Source organism: Sycon ciliatum, chromosome 12, assembly GCF_964019385.1.
Source record: "Sycon ciliatum chromosome 12, ocSycCili1.1, whole genome shotgun sequence".
NCBI classification, from domain to species: Eukaryota; Metazoa; Porifera; class Calcarea; order Leucosolenida; family Sycettidae; genus Sycon; species Sycon ciliatum.
Genome location: NC_088654.1, coordinates 9,990,636 through 10,010,624, shown reverse-complemented (window position 1 = coordinate 10,010,624; position 19,989 = coordinate 9,990,636).

Sequence of the window (19,989 nt, the reverse complement as noted above, 5' to 3'; positions counted from 1 at the left end):
CACTTTCAAGCCCTATTGGCATTGGTCATGGGTTTCATATTCACGTCTTAAAGGGGAAGTTAAGGCAAAAATTAATATTTCACCAAGTACACCAGTCACCTGGTCAACGTGCCTGCAGGGCACAACTTACTAGCCTGTTTGACCTTTTTGGGGTGCAGTCCTGTCACTCGAATTGAACTTGAGTTGAACCTTGGTGTGAAAGTTGTCGCCTGCTGGCGTGGTGACCAGGTGATTTGGGCACCCAGGAGCACATGACCGCTTGTTCAACCATGTCCGATTGGTAATAAAGGAGCAACGCTGCATCGCAGCCTGTTCGGACCAAAACCAGTCGACTCAGCGTCCAAACGAGTACAACATATGGGCCAATCGTCATCCGTGCTTTTATAAGAACGAAATGGCGCTTTCAGTGTCATTTTGCATACAAATCCCCATCAGTCTCTTCTAGTAGGGCGCAGTCACCTAGTTTCGGTGGAAGTGCACGAGTGCATTGGGATTAAAGTAGGAAGGGAGCGTCTCAGCTTTCTCGGACCACGACCATTCGACTCAGCACCCCGAAGACTACAACTGGTGAAATTTTAATTTTTGCCTTAACTTCCCCTTTAAGGAGGTTCGCGACGGTTAGCGCCATGTTGGATTTCCGAATTTTTTTCTGAAAAATAATGCCTTTCGGAGTGGAAAAATGGGACGCGATCATGCACAGAAAATTGTTTAACCATGACTTCGCAGTGCTCGAGTCGAGACAAGATTTGAGGAAGAAGCTCAGCCACTAGTGGACTTGCGGCTTTATTTTGACATTGGCGGTTTTTGGATAGCTCGGTTCTCCTGCCGACGTGTCCTGGAGATGAAGACGCGGGAGAGTAATCCGTCACCCACGACGCGGCCTCTCATTCTGCGTACTGGACGATGCAAGAAGCCGAGGAGGGGGACGCTTCGCAAACTCAAACGATCGATCGAGTTCCTGAAAAACGGAAAAGGCGATCTCCATCACTAACGCCACTGGATTCGACTCCCGCGAAGAGGTCGTTCAGTGCCCCTCTTCACGGTCGACGAATCGTTCATCTCAGGTATCTGGCTGTGGGATTGTCTGCGTGCCAGAATCCTGGATGTGGCAAACCTCTTGCGCTCATTGATTGCGTTGAAGAGAAGAGGTACGACCTGGGCAGCGTACTTGTCATTCCGTGTCAGCAGTGTGGGATGGAGAATTTATAGATACAGATAGCCCTGTAATTACTGCTCAACACCCTGGCCCCCGTGCTTCCACAAGCAACACCAAAGCTGCTTTGGGTAAGTGCGTTTTTCAATCTCATAAGATTTACTCATGATATTTGGGAGTCATTTCCACCCTATGGCTATGGAAATGTATGAGCACACTGTATGCGCGGCGGCCGCGAGCGTGTGTGTGTTTGCATAGACCTGCATGTTTGTGCATGTGTGCACCATATGCATGTATGAACATGCACATGCATATGCGCTCATGTGGACGTGCCCTCGCACACATACTATACACACGTGCATGACCGCTCCCAGGGCATGTTGGTGTTACATGTGTATGCGGGCATCTCCACTCATGCACATGAGTGTGCACATGCATGTGGGTGGGTACGCACACGTGCGTGAATGTATGTGTGTGTACGTGCGCGTGTGTTCTATTGCGTGTGAGAGCATGCATGTGTGTGTGTGTGTGCGTGTGCGTGTGTGTGTGTGTGTGTGTGTGTGTGTGTGTGTATGTGTGCACGGATGTGTGTGTCGATGGTGTGCATTTTTGTGATTGGTGAACACTCTGATCCCTAAACCGCGATACCGGAGCTCCCTAGCTACAGCCTCAGATTGATTTATAGTTCATCGTTGGGAATGAGTTCGCTGCTCATGATGCTGTTGCGGATGTTGCGGCCCTAGCTGAAATTGTCGAAGCTCGCCCTGATGCCAGTACCCGGTAGTGTAGCACTCTGTCACTTTTGCATCAGCATGTTCGGCGATGGAGTTTGCAGAACATCAGCAAAAGCGGCTGGCCACCCTTCAACCGTTGGTCCAAGCAACGTGCTTCTCTAAATCAGTTGCAGTGCGGGCAGCTGCCAGTGGGATGGTGATGAAGCACTTTGTCTTGTCCTACAAACGAAGTGGTGAGCCAGCCATTTCCAGACTGATGAAGGAGCAAGTCGGAGGTAAGAAGCGGGTGGCAGTCTCAAGGAAGATTATATTAGTGGTGGCTGAACACCTAGCGAAGAACCAACAGCAACCCAATTGTAAGGAACGCCCTGTGGCACAGTGCTTCACTTGTTTGTGCGCACCGTACAATACCATCATTTTTGCCAGTGTGGGGACACGTTCTAGCTCGCATAGTTGAAGAACAAGAGGACTCAGTGTTGTCTGATTCGTTCCAACATGTCAGCTTTCATTGTAGTTTGATATGGGGCAGTGCTAAGCGCTATCATAGCTACATGTACATGTATCACAACCAAGTGCCAACAGGAGAGTAATCATGGAGAAAAGTACCTATCGATAATGCGTGTGTAACTCGAGTACTCTCAGCACTCAAAGCACATACTTGTTGTTACGTAAGTAGTTATCAATATTCGTTCATTGTCTCACAAGGAGAAGAAGAAGACAAGGCAGTGCGAGTATGCGCACAGCCTATCCATGCATTCCTACGGTGTACTATTTATGTGTATACAAATTACGTGTCATAAAGTAGCCATGCTACACTATCCTCCTCCTACCAGAAATTCACGCCCTCGTGAATAGAGAAAGAAAACAGAAACATAAAAAATAAAATAACTCAGGACATAGCAAAATCAGTAAACCGAGCAGGCAGTCCAGCATTGCGAGCAAGATGGGCTCTGGTTGACTGCGGGAGCGTAGACGACAGCGGACTATGGTCGCTGTCGAGGGCATGTGGGACATACTGAGGCATCACTGGAGCAGCAGGTACTGGATCCTCCAGCGGCAGGGACGCAGATGGCGACGGCAGGTAAGCGAGTTTCAAGCGGTTGAAATGCAGCGTCTTATGGCGACCATCAACATCGACAACGTAGGACGTTGATCCAAAGACGGACACAATACGAAATGGACCACGCCAAGGGCGGTGGAATTTGCGGTGTTCACCAGGGTGAATGACAGCATCCTTTACGTAAACAAACTGGCCAGCAGCTAATGGTGCACCCTTGGTTCGGCGGTTGTAATGTTCTTCCTGGTGCTCATGGGACAGATCAGCGAGCTCTCGAGCTTGAGCATGTGCAACACGCAACGCAAACTGTAAATGGCGAACGGAACTAGTGGATTCAAGAGACGCTGGTTGTGGCAAACCAAACACAACATCTGCCGGCAAACGCAATTCAGTGCCGTACAACAACTTAGCAGGACTGTGACCCGTGGACGCATGGACAGCAGAACGGTACGAAAGCAAGACAAGAGAGAAGGTAGCATCCCACTCAATAGATGTAGGGGTGATGTGCGCACGGAGTAGACCGAGCAAAGTGCGATTGAGCCGCTCTACAAGTCCGTCACCTTCCGGATGGTAGGGAGTAGTACGGGACTTGTGAATACCCAGCAGACGACATAATTCAGCAAAAAGCTTAGACTCAAACTGCGGACCCTGGTCGGAATGCAGTTGCTCAGGGGATCCAAACCGTGCTATCCAGCCATTGACAACAGCCACAGCGACAGCTTCTGCAGTAACGGATTGGAGTGGAAAAGCTTCTGCCCACCGAGTGAAGTAATCAGCCATAACCAACAGATATCGATTACCACGGGGTGTCTCTGGCAATGGACCGACGATGTCGAGGGCTACGAGCTGAAATGGGTAGCCGGCATACATTGGCTGGAGCGGAGCACGCTGGGCATCAGACTTGAGCCGAAACCGTGCACAAGTGACACAACACGCCACAAACTCCTGAACATCTGATGCCATTCCAAACCAGAAAAAACGTAGCCGCGTTTGAGCTAACGTTTTATCTACACCAGGATGGTTACAAGACGGAAGAGCATGAACAGCCAGCAAAGCTTTGCGTTGAAGCACAAATGGGACGACAAGACGGGGTGCAGGACCGACATGATCATGATCGGAAAATGGAGGTGATATGTACAGAACGCTGTCAATGAGACTTAGCTGCTCGGCATTCGCCCAGAACAAACGCATGGTACGACTAGTGCCAGAAATTAAATCTTCAGGAGGACGCACAAATTTGCCACTCACTGCATTGTACCATGACAAGACCACTGATAGATCAACATCCACAGCTTGGGAAGCGGCCAACTCAGGCGCGGAGAGACCAGCTAGTACAGGAGTGGCTACATCCACAGACGCCATTGTGGCAGAGGAACTAGCTTGCTCTGGCTGATTTGCGGGAGTCTCGAGATGGGAGGGTTGCACCTCCGGCAACAAGGAACGCGACAGACCATCTGCATTCAAGTGCTGCCGACCCGGCCGGTGAACAGTAGTGAAGGTGTACTCAGCGAGTTGCTCCACCCATCGAGCTTTTCGACCGCGTGGTTCCTTCACGGACTTCAGTGCGGTGAGGGCAGTGTTATCTGTGCGGGCAATAAACTTCTGACCAAGCAAATAGTGCCGGAACTGATTCGCGAAATGGACAAGGGCAAGCGTTTCCCGGTCTGAGGCATCATAATTCCTCTCTGCCTTCGTCAAGACCCGGCTGCCGAACACAATGGGGCGTTCCTCGCCATCTTGCATTTGGCTGAGGACAGCTCCAATGGCCACCTTGCTAGCGTCAGTGTCCAAAATAAAGCCGCCAGACGAAACAGAAAAGTCGGGATACGCCAACACGGGGGCTGTTGTCAGTGACCGTTTCAGAGAGGTGAATGCCGCATCACAACTCTTTGTCCACATAAAGCTGGCATTCTTCCCTGATAGAGCAGTCAGGGGTGCAGAGCGCTGAGCAAAGCCACGGATGAACCGACGGTAGTACCCAGCGTAACCCAGAAACACACGTACATCTCTCACTGACTTCGGTACAGCCCACTGCTCGATAGCTTCAACTTTGGCCGGATCCGGAGCCAATCCGTCAGCCGAAACCTGATGACCGAGGAAGAGCACTTTCCGTTGGAAGAACGAACATTTCTTCAAGTTGAACATCAGTCCAGCAGCACGAACGCGGTCAAACACCGACTTGAGGATCTGGAGCTGTCCAGTCAAGGTAGAACTGGCATTCAGCACATCGTCGAAGAAAACGCGACAGAATGGCTGGGTCGGCACATTGCATAAGCCATGAAGCACCGCTTCCATCACACGCTGGAAAGTTGCCGGACCATTTCGACATCCCATTGGCATCACGGAGAACTCGAACAAACCCAACGGTGTGGTAAAGGCAGTCTTGGCCTTATCTTCCTCGTCCATAGCGATCTGCCAATAACCTGAAGCTAAATCCAGGCAAGTGAACCAGGAACAGCCGGAGAGTGAGTCTAGCATGTCATCAACTCGTGGGATGGGGTACGCATCTGGCTCCGTAACACTGTTCAACTTGCGGTAGTCGATACACAATCGAAGAGATCCGTCCTTCTTTGGAACGAGAACTATGGGTGACGCCCAGGGACTAATAGACTCTGTGATTATACCACGGGCCAACAGATCATCCAGCAAAGCTTGTAAAGCCTGCCGGCGGTGGTAGGGTACACGACGCGTAGGCTGCTTAACTGGCTTTGTCTCACCAGTACTAATACGATGTGGGAAAACATCACAATGACCAAAATCACCCTCCTGCAAGATAAACAAGTCATGATTCTCCCGGAGAATCTCTGTAAGTGTGCTCTTCTCAGGTACTGACAGATGACTCTGAGAGTCAACATATGTACGGATTACCTCGGCACGTTCAGGGGATAGCACAAGCGGTGGCGTATCCGCAACGGACGAAACAGTAGGATCATTATCCTCGACAATGAAGTCCTCAGGTACAGGAGATAACTCGGCAATGTTAACATCTTTAGCAAGAAGCACTGGGTGGTCAGAGTGATTTTCCAACACAACTACCACACGGGACCTGTCAGGTCCAACCGTAACCACACCGGGGGTCACAGACACATCTGGAAACTTTGTCAAGAATGAGTCAAGTGGATCAGCAACACAGTCCACAGTTACAGGTGCCTCTTGCACAGACATGCACGGCACCAACACTACATGGCCGGCAGGCAGAGTTAATGCACGACCAACAGTGACACGAGAAGAGTACGTGCTCAGGTCTTCCTGAGAATTACTATCACTAACACAAGAGTCAGATACTGGCGCCGGGTCCTCCGCAACGGCCGGACTAGGTTCCGATGGACCAAAACTGGTAGCTTTCACTCCTAACGGGACTGACAGGTCTTTAAAAGTTAAGGTGCCTTGAGCAATGTTCAGTAATGCTCCATGGTCAAACAAGAAATCAGATCCCAAGATCATATCACGGCGGATATCAGGGGACACTACAAATGCATGCAAAAATGAGCACCCTCCAATGCAGCATTCGATATCTACAGCACCCAGAACCCGAAGTCCCTCACCATTCACCGCACACAAACGGGGGGCAGCTTGCAAAGGCACATCACCATACGTGGACAATAATGTTTTTTCATGCAACAAAGAAACACATGAACCAGAATCAATTAGTGCAGTTACGCTCTTGCCTTCAACATTGAGGTCTAGGGTAGGGACGACAGATGATACAGCTTCGATTCGCGCCTCATCTGATGGCTCCTCGTGGACGACTGGGAGTTGTCCCACACCACCAGTCGTACTCAGTTTCCCGAGCGCCAAGGGTTGTGTGGGCAATCAACAGCAAAGTGGCCAGGTTGTCCACACCCAAAACAAACCGGCGGTTCATCGCGACCACCACGACCATACGCCCGTCCCCGTCCACGACCACGTCCACTGACACGAGACTGGCCATCGGGACTTGCTCCTGCAGTGACTGGTGTTTGCGGAGCGACAATTATTTCTAAACGACCGAGTCTCTTTTCAAGATCTGACATTCTTGAATCAAACTTCTCAAGCACTTGGGCCAGTCGATCACGCTCTCCAGCGTCATACGCACTTGCCTTGGCAACAGAAGCACGGTGTACAGCTGGTGATGGGCCAGGTGGCTGGCTGCGTAACGGCAACGCGGCGCAGGCCGAGCCATCGTAGTCACCAGTTACATGTAGACCTACTGCTTGAGTGAAGTGAGACTCTACAGGCATCCGGCTCTGTTCCCTGGCGTAGATTGCCGAGACCTCAATTGCTTTTTGGACCGCCAGTTCAATGTTTGCTGGTCGTGGCGACGACAGAGCCAGGCGCATATCTTTTGTTGGCTGACCATCGATGAAGATCTGCAGCAGCATCGATTCTAGTAACGGGCCCTGTTGGCCTGGATATGCTTTGGCAGCAAGGCGGCGGAGCTCCATGGCATAATTATGCATACTGCGTTTCATGGGCGAGTTTCAGGCGCTGGCGTAAAGCCGCTTCGTGCATTTGGGCCTGCTGTGGTGGCTCCAGGCGACTGCGGAGCGCTTCAACGGCGTCATGAAACGAAATGTCTGCATCAGATAGGAGAATGGTCTCCAGCAGTTCATGGGACGTGCCTACGAGTCTTGTGGGTAATAACAATAGTTTTTGTTCCTCACTGTACGCGTTCAGGTGGCATGCATCGTTAAAATGTTTGAGGTAGGCCGAAAAATCTTCATTTCCGGCACGACCAAATACTTCCGGTAACAGGATTGGTCTCGGTAAGGCTGAGGCACTGGCAGGCTTGTCATACATCTCGAATGACAATGGACTAGGTGACCGGGTCTGCTTTTTCGACTTGCCCATCTTGCGTTCGAGATCAAGTAAGTTCAAAATTTAAACAAAATTTAATATTAAAAAAAATTCTACGAAAAAACCCTGCAATGCAAACGTCACTCGCGGCCTACCCGCCGGCGCGGCCCGTACCGTGAATCTGTGATGTGTCAAGCTACGTAGTGCGTAGGTCTACCTAGCTAGCTAGCTACACAAGTAGTAAGTACTGCATGTACAATCATGGAGTTACGTCATATGCAGGTGCATGCATGCACAATCTAGTACAGTACGTCAGTAGTACTACAAGACCAAGGCCAGGGCAGCTGTAAGTATGCACGCACACCCACGTAGAACTATGTGCAAAAATAATTGTAGTGAAAATTCTAGCCCTTTTTACACCAAACAAAACTGTTACTCATGCACACCGAACGATCAGTCAAGAAGTAAAGAATGGAAAACGAGACGAAGGATAGAATGACCAATACTAGTAAATTAGAACTTAGTCTGTGGGCTGGTCTCCCGAGTAGCTGGAACTGGTCTCAGACTCTCTGGAACTTGTCGACTCTGCAACTTGTCTCTCCTGCGGAGGCGTCTTCCCAGCCGAGGACAAAACCGACGACTATTGTTCCGCTGCCACCATTGTAACTCGTGTACTCTCAGCACTCAAAGCACATACTTGTTGTTACGTAAGTAGTTATCATTCGCTCATTGTCTCACAAGGAGAAGAAGAAGACCAAGGCAGTGCGAGTATGCGCACAGCCTATCCATGCATTCCTACGGTGTACTATTTATGTGTATACAAATTACGTGTCATAAAGTAGCCATGCTACACGTGCACCCAGGGTTTTCCGGCAAATTTACTAGTTCAGCTATTCCATCCTTGTATTGTTCTGAACGCCGAGGGCTCTAGTGAGTTTATGCAACACCTATTAACAGCCAAAAATCCAATAAGTTATGACCAAAGCAGCAGCAGAGAAGTACAAGCAATATAGATACGTGAATTTACCAATTTTAGGCAAATTTTGACAGTTTTTTGGATTTTTCTCCAGAATATGCACGGTGACCCCTATTTTCGCCGCGGTAAACCTGTTCCAACCCACTTATAGAACGTGTTTGAAGTATCCACATATGGGGCAAACTCAAAAATAAGCTGCAAAAAATATTCAAAGTTTCATTTTTTGCGTCTTTTTGTTCTTCTCCAGGAAATGACGACCTGGATCCCATCGTCAACCAAAGTGTACATTTTTCGGTGTTGATATCATCTTAGTCAATACCTCGAACAGTCTGTAAAATTTTATGTCATATTTTCTGTCCTAACTGATGTTATGGTCGATTTCTCATCAATTTTGGGATTTTGTGTTATTTTGTGTCATCAAGGAAAATTGTGTTTTTGGCAAGACCTATTCGGGCAATTGAAAAACTGATGTTACTAAGCGAAAATATAAGGCTGTACCTATTCAAATCTGATGTCAGATTGGGCTGATGTTGAAATTAAATTTTTGGGGCTAACTGTCCCGAACCCCCTTAACTATAAATTGACAAGTCAACATTATTACATGTATCGTCTTCTGCTTTATGCATGTTCAAATACCACTATACAGGCAAATTGTACCAAAGTTCCATACAGCTCTGCATCATTCTTGACAATGCTGTTGATTGTACATTGTTCACAATCACTACAATCGCTGCCATTTCTCATAAATTATATTGTCATGCAGTATAGTTACGAGCGTTACGAAACACACCGCCAGGATGCCACAATACAAAGATGGCTACATTTTTTCAACAAACATCAATTATTGCGAAAAAATAAATATTACTATTATTTAAAGAGTCGGCGTGGAGAAAGCAATTTTATTAGTGCAATTAGGAGTATAATAGATGCAGACATGGCCAGACAACAACAAGTTCATGGAATTTTTAAGGATTTTTTATGTTATTCAAAATCGATTTTCGTGTTCCGCTCATCAGTGAATAGTATCGGAACTGAGAGTACTGTGTACAAAATTAGAACATTTTATAACAGCATAATTAAAAGTGTGAACAAAAAAGGAAGTGCTACAGCATTACATAATAGGGCTTGGCGGATAATGCCGGCAGAAAAATTGGCAGAATTCGGTACTTTTCTGGTAAGTTTCATGCATGTTTGGTATGTGGATAAAGAAATGGAGCAGAATTCGAGGAATTGCCCGCCATAAGGTTTGTATGGTTCTGCCAATTTCGGTGCAAAAAAAGCAGAATATGCCACCTTTTCGAGCATTATCCGCCAAGGCCTATTACTTGTACATAATAGGCGTCAAACGTGGTGCTAACATATATTATAGCAATAAAAACTGCTTTATGGCAGTTTTCTAAAAAAAGTTATTGTGTTCTAGTCCATGGACCCCGTCTAAAAAGTAAGAAATTAACGAAATGTGATAGCCGAAAATTAAAATTTCACACAAAACCTCACAATAATCACAACACTTGAAATGCTGCTTTCAACACTAAATTTACTTGTACTGCACCAACAATTGGCAACATACATGTCATGCATGCATAGGAAAGAGGATCACGAGGGGAAAAGGTCTTCTACATGTAGCTTTTCATTCTGTGTGTGATTATTGTGAGGTTTTGTGTGAAATTTTAATTTTCGGCTATCACATTTCGTTAATTTCTTACTTTTTAGACGGGGTCCATGGACTAGAACACAATAGCTTTTTTTAGAAAACTGCCATAAAGCAGTTTTTTTTGCTATAATTTCTTTTGTTTTTTCTGTCACCAATCAATGGAATGCCCTATATCAATATGTAAATTTAAACTAAATGATGGCCTACACTATACCGTATTATACGCATTGATGTGCAAGCCTTTTCTTGTAGAAAATTCCTCTGCGGGGAAACACGTGAGTAGTGGTGGACCGTGGTGATACGTTTTTTATACGGAGGTCATTCTGTGCATGTTGCTGTAGCAGAATTTCATGACTCTGTCATAAAATTGTCTTGCCTTTCAGATAGTTCAGATTTCCCCGCCCTTGATCAGATTTATTTGAGAAATGTAACCAGGTGCGTGTCGCAGATTTTTTTGTTGATTCTGTGTTTATAATGGTTTATAATCATGGGTTTTCGTGATAAGGTCATCCTGCATCATATTGCACTGAAATCGTAATCCTGTTGATGTCGATACAGCTTTTGGAAGTAGTTCAATGACTTCAAACTGTTAGTCCACGATTTTCTAAAACAACACAGCAAAGGAGGAACAATAAACATGTATTAAAATGTAAACAAATACATTGCTGAGTACGACAGTAAAGACACCTCGTTCCAACAACTACACTGATCCTGAGGATAAAAGGGGCAAGGCTATGGTTGGAGGTACTGAGAGATAAACAAGGCATTCCACAATAATAAAATCTTACACATCTTTTGGGGAGTATGAATGATATCCAGTCGAACCTCTTTAGGACGAACACCAAGGGACCGATGGTATTTATTCTGTGAGTTTGTCTTAACCTATTTTAACCAGTGAACACAATTATTTCTCCAATAGACATACGAATAGATTTCTTCTACAGCGAAAGATTCTAAGCCACACCAACTCATTGAGTCCTCTCGTATGAAACAAAATGAGTCACTAGAGAGGTTCTGCAAAACGAAAATGCGTACAAACTTTCGTTCTACGTCATGAAGTGCGAAACTTCGCACGAACTTTCGCAACTTTGGACGCGAAACTTGCAGGGAACGCGAAATGAACTGTCGTAGGAAAATTCGTGAGATCGGGTCATGGCGTACGTGCACTTGGCCCGCCAAACTACGAAAATGTGCAGAACGCAAAATTCGTACACAATTTCGCAAGGACTGTCGCGAAACTTCGTTCGAATTTTCGTTTTGCAGAACCTCTCTACTGAACGTTTCTTTAGAAACATGCCGGCAACTGAAACAGCAACAGAGAAAGTACGATACATAATACAGCACATTCTTGCAGGTAAAGTGCGTATCGGTTATAGTGTGGTCGTATCCAAGAATATACTGCTTACAAGAATGAACACTCATTTTTTCATAATCATAACACATATTTTATGTGTATATTTATTCTTACAAGCAGTATTATCGCATAGTAGAATATATCGGCCCTAAGAATGGATTTTGTGTAGCAAAATATGCCAGATTAGTGCAAAGTGTATCGCCTGTAGTAATAAAATCTGTGCTCTGTGCATACTCAATACAATAATATTCAACACAAAAAGAGAGTTATGTCCTACTGAGCATCGGAGAATCACTTTTTCTGTCCAGTCGGACTCTTGCTTCTGACTTCTCTCGTATCTGCTGCTCCGCAGTCGCCTAGCACGACCGCGAGTCTGATCCGTGTGTATCATGTGTCGACCTACATGATTGTACGTGTCCACATGCGTTACGGGAGCGCATAATTAGGGAGGTTTAGTTCCCACGTAACGGAAACGCGTACGTGGGTGATCCACGTAAAGTGGATGAAGGGCACCCACGTTGCAATGTTGTGTTTAGTCACATGGAACAAACAAAAGCATGAAGCTAAAGGCCAAAACCTGGTCAAAGACGAAGCTACCCCGGCCTAAGAAGCTCATCCAATATTTTGATTTCGTGCTTCGGAAACTTCTTCAGCTGAGCACCCTCACAGCTCGCACAATGCGCTCCATTCTGATTTTCACCCACGTTCTGGCGGAACGTGGGTGAGCCTCCATACACGGTATGTCGTGAATCAGAAAACGTCTGTACGTGGGTCACTGAGTATCACGTGGTACACCCACGTAAAGTACCCACGGATTACGTGGGACTAAACCTCCCTATTATAATTATTATGATACCTGTATGTCACACGTGCATATGATATGTCACACGTGATTTGTCGTGTGTAAGAAATATCGGCAATAAGAATCAAATGTCGTTTTTCAAACACCCACGCCATAACCGATACCTACTGTACATGTACTACAAACAGATTGCAGATCGTAATTCTTGCTTTGGCGGCACGAAACTTTATTTGGGGCAGTGCAATCTCGGCGGTACTCACAAATAATAAATCAAACAGCCCAGACTCGAGTAAACAAATCCAATAATACAAGTACGAGATCTTCACGAGACGAGACTGCACCCTTTGACTTGTTTCGTATGAAGCAAACAAGTTTACTGAACCTCTCCACAATGGAGATTTTCCCTGATATGCGAATTTATTTTGCAAACTCGGTCAATGGGTCCTTGAACCTTTCCCTCCAGATTGGGAACTGCTAACGATAGTATGCCACTGACCAGTGCCTTACTTGTAACGTACCAATGTACAATGAATATGAGTATTTCGACAACACATCTAACATAAGCCTTACCGTCAAGAAGGTGAACTCGCGTTCTTCGCACACTGTAGTCTGTAGACAAGGTCAAAGAGATAAAAATGGATCTAAATCCGAATAAAATCAGCACACGTTTCCGTAAATGAAAGTGTGAGCATAAGCAAATGAATCGAAGGAAACCGGTCAACTCAGAGTTCACCTGTCATCGAGTATTCCGTAAAAGGAGGCCTCGGCAGCGGAAAAGCTAAATTTAGAAAGAGATCCTGTCAGCTTTTCCATTATTTATTGCATTCCGCCCAAAATGAGCACACTTTTCGTAAATGAAAGAGTCAACACAAGCAAAAGAATCAAAGGGAACTGGTCAACTCACCTGTCATTGAGTAATATTCCGCGAAAGGAGGTCTCAGCAGCGCCGAAACGAAACAAGCCAGGCCAGGAGACGAAATATCCGAAACAGCTCATACAAGAAGCAGTTCCAAAGGAGGAAGTTCCTCGCGCAAGCACATCCGAACACGGACTGCACTGCATCACAATGTCTGCCGTGCACGTGCACAGCACGCGGCTACCACCCGTTGGTAGATCTAATACCGAGCACCTTACGTAGAGACTTACGTAGCTTAAGTGAAATACCGAGCACCTTACGTAGAAACTTACGTAGCATAGCGATGTCGTTTTTCTTGCCATGTGAACACAATAATAGAAAAGCTGACAGGATCGCTTTTCTAAATAACTGAGTGCAGGCACAAAGCATGAGGTGATACAGTGCAACATGACACAACACCCACATCTGATATAAACCAGCTACGAGAACAACTTCAGCGCGACTACATGCTTCTTTTGTTTACAAAGAACAGGATTATGCACACGAATACATACAGCTTCCAGAACCTTCAACTGCTTAACATAACTTGCGCGGCACAAAACAGAAAAGTGAGAATCATCGTACACACTAAGACAATCTGGACGTGATAACAAGTGACAAAACACAGCTGACTTATTGCTCACGTTGCTCTCTTCCGTCTCATCCCGCTCCTTTCCCCCAACCTCCTCCGCCCTATCCTCGTCCTCCGTCTTATCCTCGTCCTCCGTCTCATCTTCATCGTCCTCATCACCACCATCCTCATCATCAGTCACCTCCCCATCATCCGTTTGATGCTCAGTCTCACTGCACTCCTTATCAGCCTCCAACATGGCTCCATCATCTCCACCAGCATCACAAGTCGTTTGACCGCTGCTCCGCGTCACCGTTGCTGGGTTCTCTGCTACTGCCCACCCATTTCCAATGTCCATTTTGCGTGGGCCAAGTCCATTCCGTGCATAAATTTCAAGTGAATAGTTTGCTGTGCTTCTTCTGGGTCTATGGGTAAGGATATTGGTTTCATTTTGGTTTGTCGATGATCTCCCTCTCTGTCCAGACACAGTCGGCACCGTGGATCCCAGCACCCTTGCCTCCGCCTGAGCCACCCCCTTTACCTTTGGTGACTACCGAGACGGTCGTCCCCCCGGTGCTGGGATCCACGGTGCCGACTGTGTCTGGACAGAGAGGGAGATCATCGACAAACCAAAATGAAACCAATATCCTTACCCATAGACCCAGAAGAAGCACAGCAAACTATTCACTTGAAATGTATGCACGGAATGGACTTGGCCAACGCAAAATGGACATTGGAAATGGGTGGGCAGTAGCAGAGAACCCAGCAACGGTGACGCGGAGCAGCGGTCAAACGACTTGTGATGCTGGTGGAGATGATGGAGCCATGTTGGAGGCTGATAAGGAGTGCAGTGAGACTGAGCATCAAACGGATGATGGGGAGGTGACTGATGATGAGGATGGTGGTGATGAGGACGATGAAGATGAGACGGAGGACGAGGATAAGACGGTTGGGGGAAAGGAGCGGGATGAGACGGAAGAGAGCGACGTGAGCAATAAGTCAGCTGTGTTTTGTCACTTGTTATCACGTCCAGATTGTCTTAGTGTGTACGATGATTCTCACTTTTCTGTTTTGTGCCGCGCAAGTTATGTTAAGCAGTTGAAGGTTCTGGAAGCTGTATGTATTCGTGTGCATAATCCTGTTCTTTGTAAACAAAAGAAGCATGTAGTCGCACTGAAGTTGTTCTCGTAGCTGGTTTATATCAGATGTGGGTGTTGTGTCATGTTGCACTGTATCACCTCATGCTTTGTGCCTGCACTCAGTTATATAATGTTAGCACTATGTTTGACGCCTATTATGTAATGCTGTAGCACTTCCTTTTTTGTTCACACTTTTAATTATGCTGTTATAAAATGTTCTAATTTTGTACACAGTACTCTCAGTTCCGATACTATTCACTGATGAGCGGAACACGAAAATCGATTTTGAATAACATAAAAAATCCTTAAAAATTCCATGAACTCGTTGTTGTCTGGCCATGTCTGCATCTATTATACTCCTAATTGCACTAATAAAATTACTATTATTATTATTTAAAAATTCGACGAGGAGACAATAATTTTAATATGGCAATAAGTAGGACGAGCTGAAGCGACATGTGGACTACTTTATTAACAATGTAAGCGATGGAGATGATGCAAGAAACAACCTAAAGGGTAAGGAAAAATACATGTAAGAAGAAAAAGGGCAATGGAAAAAAAAGATGATTCGAACAAGTTTTCGTACAACACTCTTCAGGAATCACCGTTGTACTAAAGAACAAAATGAGAACAAAGGAAATAATATAGCAATCAAGGTAGGGTGACACGATACAATGACAGCACTAGAATATCGAGGTGCAATTTCTCACAAAAGTGTGCAGAAAACAAGGGTATACAAGTAAGAACTAAGCGTGACAAGTGTGTATCAGCAACAAAAAACAAAAAAGTGAGAACGAATGATAATAATAATAATAATAAACAAGAAGGTGACAAAACACATTTAGGCACAAGTGGCAACAACGTTGCCACACTACACAACAGAACATTATTTGAACAATTTTAGGGCAATAACACTATCTTTCTGGACACACAAATTCGGCTTATGAATGCGCTGACAAACAGCTTCCAAAACTTGTAACTGCAAAAGATAACCATGACGAGCACGGCACAAAACAGAAAAACAGGAATCAGAATAAGTACGACAACAGTCAGTACTAGAAACCAAATGATTGTATACTGAAGACTTGTTATTACGAGACGGACGCACACAATCTCGACTCACGCGCACACCCTCACACTCCCTCTCACCCTCACTCAGCTCACCTTCTCCCTCACTGTCCGAATCAGAACCTGCTCCGTCATCCACCACGGTTTGACTCTCCTCCTCACTTGCATCGTCCTGCGTCTCACCTTCACCACCCACGCCAACCCTGAATGCCGTTGCCTTCACGTCAGTCGTCGTCCTTTCCGATAATCCACAAAACAAAGCAGCAAATGACAGACCACGGAGATCTACAGCAGATTACAACCGGACCTATGAATTCACGGTAAAAATACAAAGGAAACAATCGGAAAGGACGACGACTGACGTGAAGGCAACGGCATTCAGGGTTGGCGTGGGTGGTGAAGGTGAGACGCAGGACGATGCAAGTGAGGAGGAGAGTCAAACCGCGGTGGATGACGGAGCAGGTTCTGATTCGGACAGTGAGGGAGAAGGTGAGCTGAGTGAGGGTGAGAGGGAGTGTGAGGGTGTGCGCGTGAGTCGAGATTGTGTGCGTCCGTCTCGTAATAACAAGTCTTCAGTATACAATCATTTGGTTTCTAGTACTGACTGTTGTCGTACTTATTCTGATTCCTGTTTTTCTGTTTTGTGCCGTGCTCGTCATGGTTATCTTTTGCAGTTACAAGTTTTGGAAGCTGTTTGTCAGCGCATTCATAAGCCGAATTTGTGTGTCCAGAAAGATAGTGTTATTACCCTAAAATTGTTCAAATAATGTTCTGTTGTGTAGTGTGGCAACGTTGTTGCCACTTGTGCCTAAATGTGTTTTGTCACCTTCTTGTTTATTATTGTTATTATTATCATTCGTTCTCACTTTTTTGTTTTTTGTTGCTGATACACACTTGTCACGCTTAGTTCTTACTTGTATACCCTTGTTTTCTGCACACTTTTGTGAGAAATCGCACCTCGATATTCTAGTGCTGTCATTGTATCGTGTCACCCTACCTTGATTGCTATATTATTTCCTTTGTTCTCATTTTGTTCTTTAGTACAACGGTGATTCCTGAAGAGTGTTGTACGAAAACTTGTTCGAATCATCTTTTTTTTCCATTGCCCTTTTTCTTCTTACATGTATTTTTCCTTACCCTTTAGGTTGTTTCTTGCATCGTCTCCATCGCTTACATTGTTAATAAAGTAGTCCACATGTCGCTTCAGCTCGTCCTACTTATTGCCATATTAAAATTATTATTATTATAATTTTTTTTTTGAAGTGCAAGCCTCTTTTACGGGCAAAAATTAACACAATGTATTAAAATGCAATACAACATACACTGGAGAAGAAATCAGGAAAATAAAATATGAGCTCAAAAATGGAACGAAAAATAGCAAATAGAATCAAAACTCACGATGGAATCAAACTCATGATTACTATTATTATTATTCCGGTTTGTCTCTTTCCCTCAAACCAGTTAATATGTTATGACTTGGGGCTCCCCGCGTGCTAGTTTGTACGTGAAGTGTGTGGGTTAAAGTGAGGGCTGCGTCCCACCCGCCTGTGTGGATTCACAGGAAGTGTGAGTTACGAAGTCTGAAGAAAATGTTGAACGGCCTCTGCTGGGATGACGACTACACCATAGCTCAGTGGTTAGAGCATCGCTGGCTACAAGCGAGGGTCCCTGGTTCGAGTCCTGGTGGTGACAGTCAATTTTTTCTTCAAACTTTTCCCGTTTGTCTCTTTCCCTCAAACCAGTTAATTATTATTATTATTATTTATTAAATTTTTAATAGGGTATTCCCACAGGCCTAAGGCCTTCTTACGGGGTACCCTATATGTTTTTTGTATAGATGAGCGGAAGTCTGATAGCGTGGAGCAAATACGAACAGAAGCAGGGAGCGAATTCCAGCGATCTAAATATTTCCATAATTTCGTGCCGTTGGTTTATACACAATTTCAGGGCTAAAATAACCTTACCCTGTCATGGCGATATCTCTGACGAGTTGAATTCACCTAGTCTCCCTTGTGCAAAAAATTCCCTTGTGGTGCTGCTAGCTGCAATGTAATGTCAACCCAGAATAGGGTGAAAATCGAAAATGATAAATTCCTCGCCTCCCGTCCATCCAACTGCGCTGGTTGCATCAAGCACGATGTTTAGAAGACGAGTGGCATTCGACAAACACATGGCAACATATTTCTTGAAGAAGGAAGCCCTCATTTCACCGACTGGCCTCGAGGTAGGCAACAAATCGGCCAACAATTTACTGACCAGCGTCGTCATCTTTCCCTGCATAGCGTCTGCATGTATGGTTCCCGCGCAGAAAATAAAAATCGGAACAAAACAGGGTCTGGCGCACGGACTGCACTGTGACTGTCGTATAGTGTCGCAGATGACGTCGCATCGCACACCACATCGCAACTAAAACCTTCCGTGAATCCCGTAGCCCGCACCGCATCGATGTATCGAGTTCTACGAAAGCGCCGGCGGTCGCGAAACCGAGAAGTCCAGAAATCGCACATCACGCGGCTCACGCCCAAATATGCTTGCTGATCGCAGAAGTATCTTATAGTAGTTCACATCCGTTTTGCCTACAGCCCTCGCGCCTACACGTATACGCCCCTTAGGCTCCAGGCTCGGGCAAGATTCAACCATCTTAAGGAGGCTCCAACCTTCTGCGCTGCGCAGCCGGTCTGGCGCTCTGTTTTTTGCAGGAAAAGTCTTGTTTTTGCCGATAAGTGCGAAAAGTTGGGAAATTCCCATCTCAACTTACTAAAATTTGAACTCCGCGATCGACAGTCTTATCAGAGAATATTGTTTCATTCTTCACCTGTAGTCTTCCCTGGGCCCCATCGAGGTTCCTGTTGTTTTTTCCTCCGTTGTGTCAGTGGGTATCAGGGCATGTTTTCTAAAGCATCGCTGGTGTGAGCAAGAAGTTGACTTTACAGCTCGATTTCTCGAGATCCTGAATAATTTTGCTTGACGAAAAAATGAACAAGGACAACGGAGCCAAGCGTCTCGTTGGCTGTGTAACACCAGGGACCAAAACCTACTGTAAGCGCGTTTTGGAGAGAGAGACTGAAGTGGGTGCACAGACTCTGGTAAGTGGATCCACTTCTAATTCTCAAGTGGCGAAATATATTCCTACGCTGAAAACATTGCAGTCTTGAGTGAGTGGTAAATCGTTGGTGAGCTACTGCTCAGTGACTTGGGCTATTTACGAAAGCTGTGACCTGTCAGCTGCCAACGTCGCCAGCAGTAAGTCATCACCTGCGTCCACTTGAATAAAATACAGCACTGAAAATTGAGTATGTTGTTTTGCAGTACTATTCTCTACTGTCAGTGTGTGAAGTATTTTGTAAATGTTGTGTTGTAAAGCACCAGTGATTTGAAAATATTCCTACACTACTCGCACCAGTTCTATTATGATGAATGCATGCACCTCTACCCATAAGCACTATGTGCATGCACATACGCAGGCACGCGTGTGAGCCTAAATGTTGTTTGTGTGTGTGCGCGCGCGCGCGCAGTGCATGTTGTGTGTGCGCGCGCACGCGTGCACAAGTGCATGGACAGCAGAATATGGTAACTAAGCTCAAGAGCATGCATTTTGCATGTGGGTGTATGCTGTTGCGGGTGCGCGTATATGACGTACGTGTATTTGTGTGTGCAAGGGGTACTTGTTTGTGAGCATGTGCATGTAAGCGTACATGTATGTATCAATGTGTGCAATGCGCATGCACCCACATACACTTGTGGTTGTTCCATGTTATTGGGAATAGTGTATGATTATACCTAATGGATGCTACACTGATTACTAGCAGT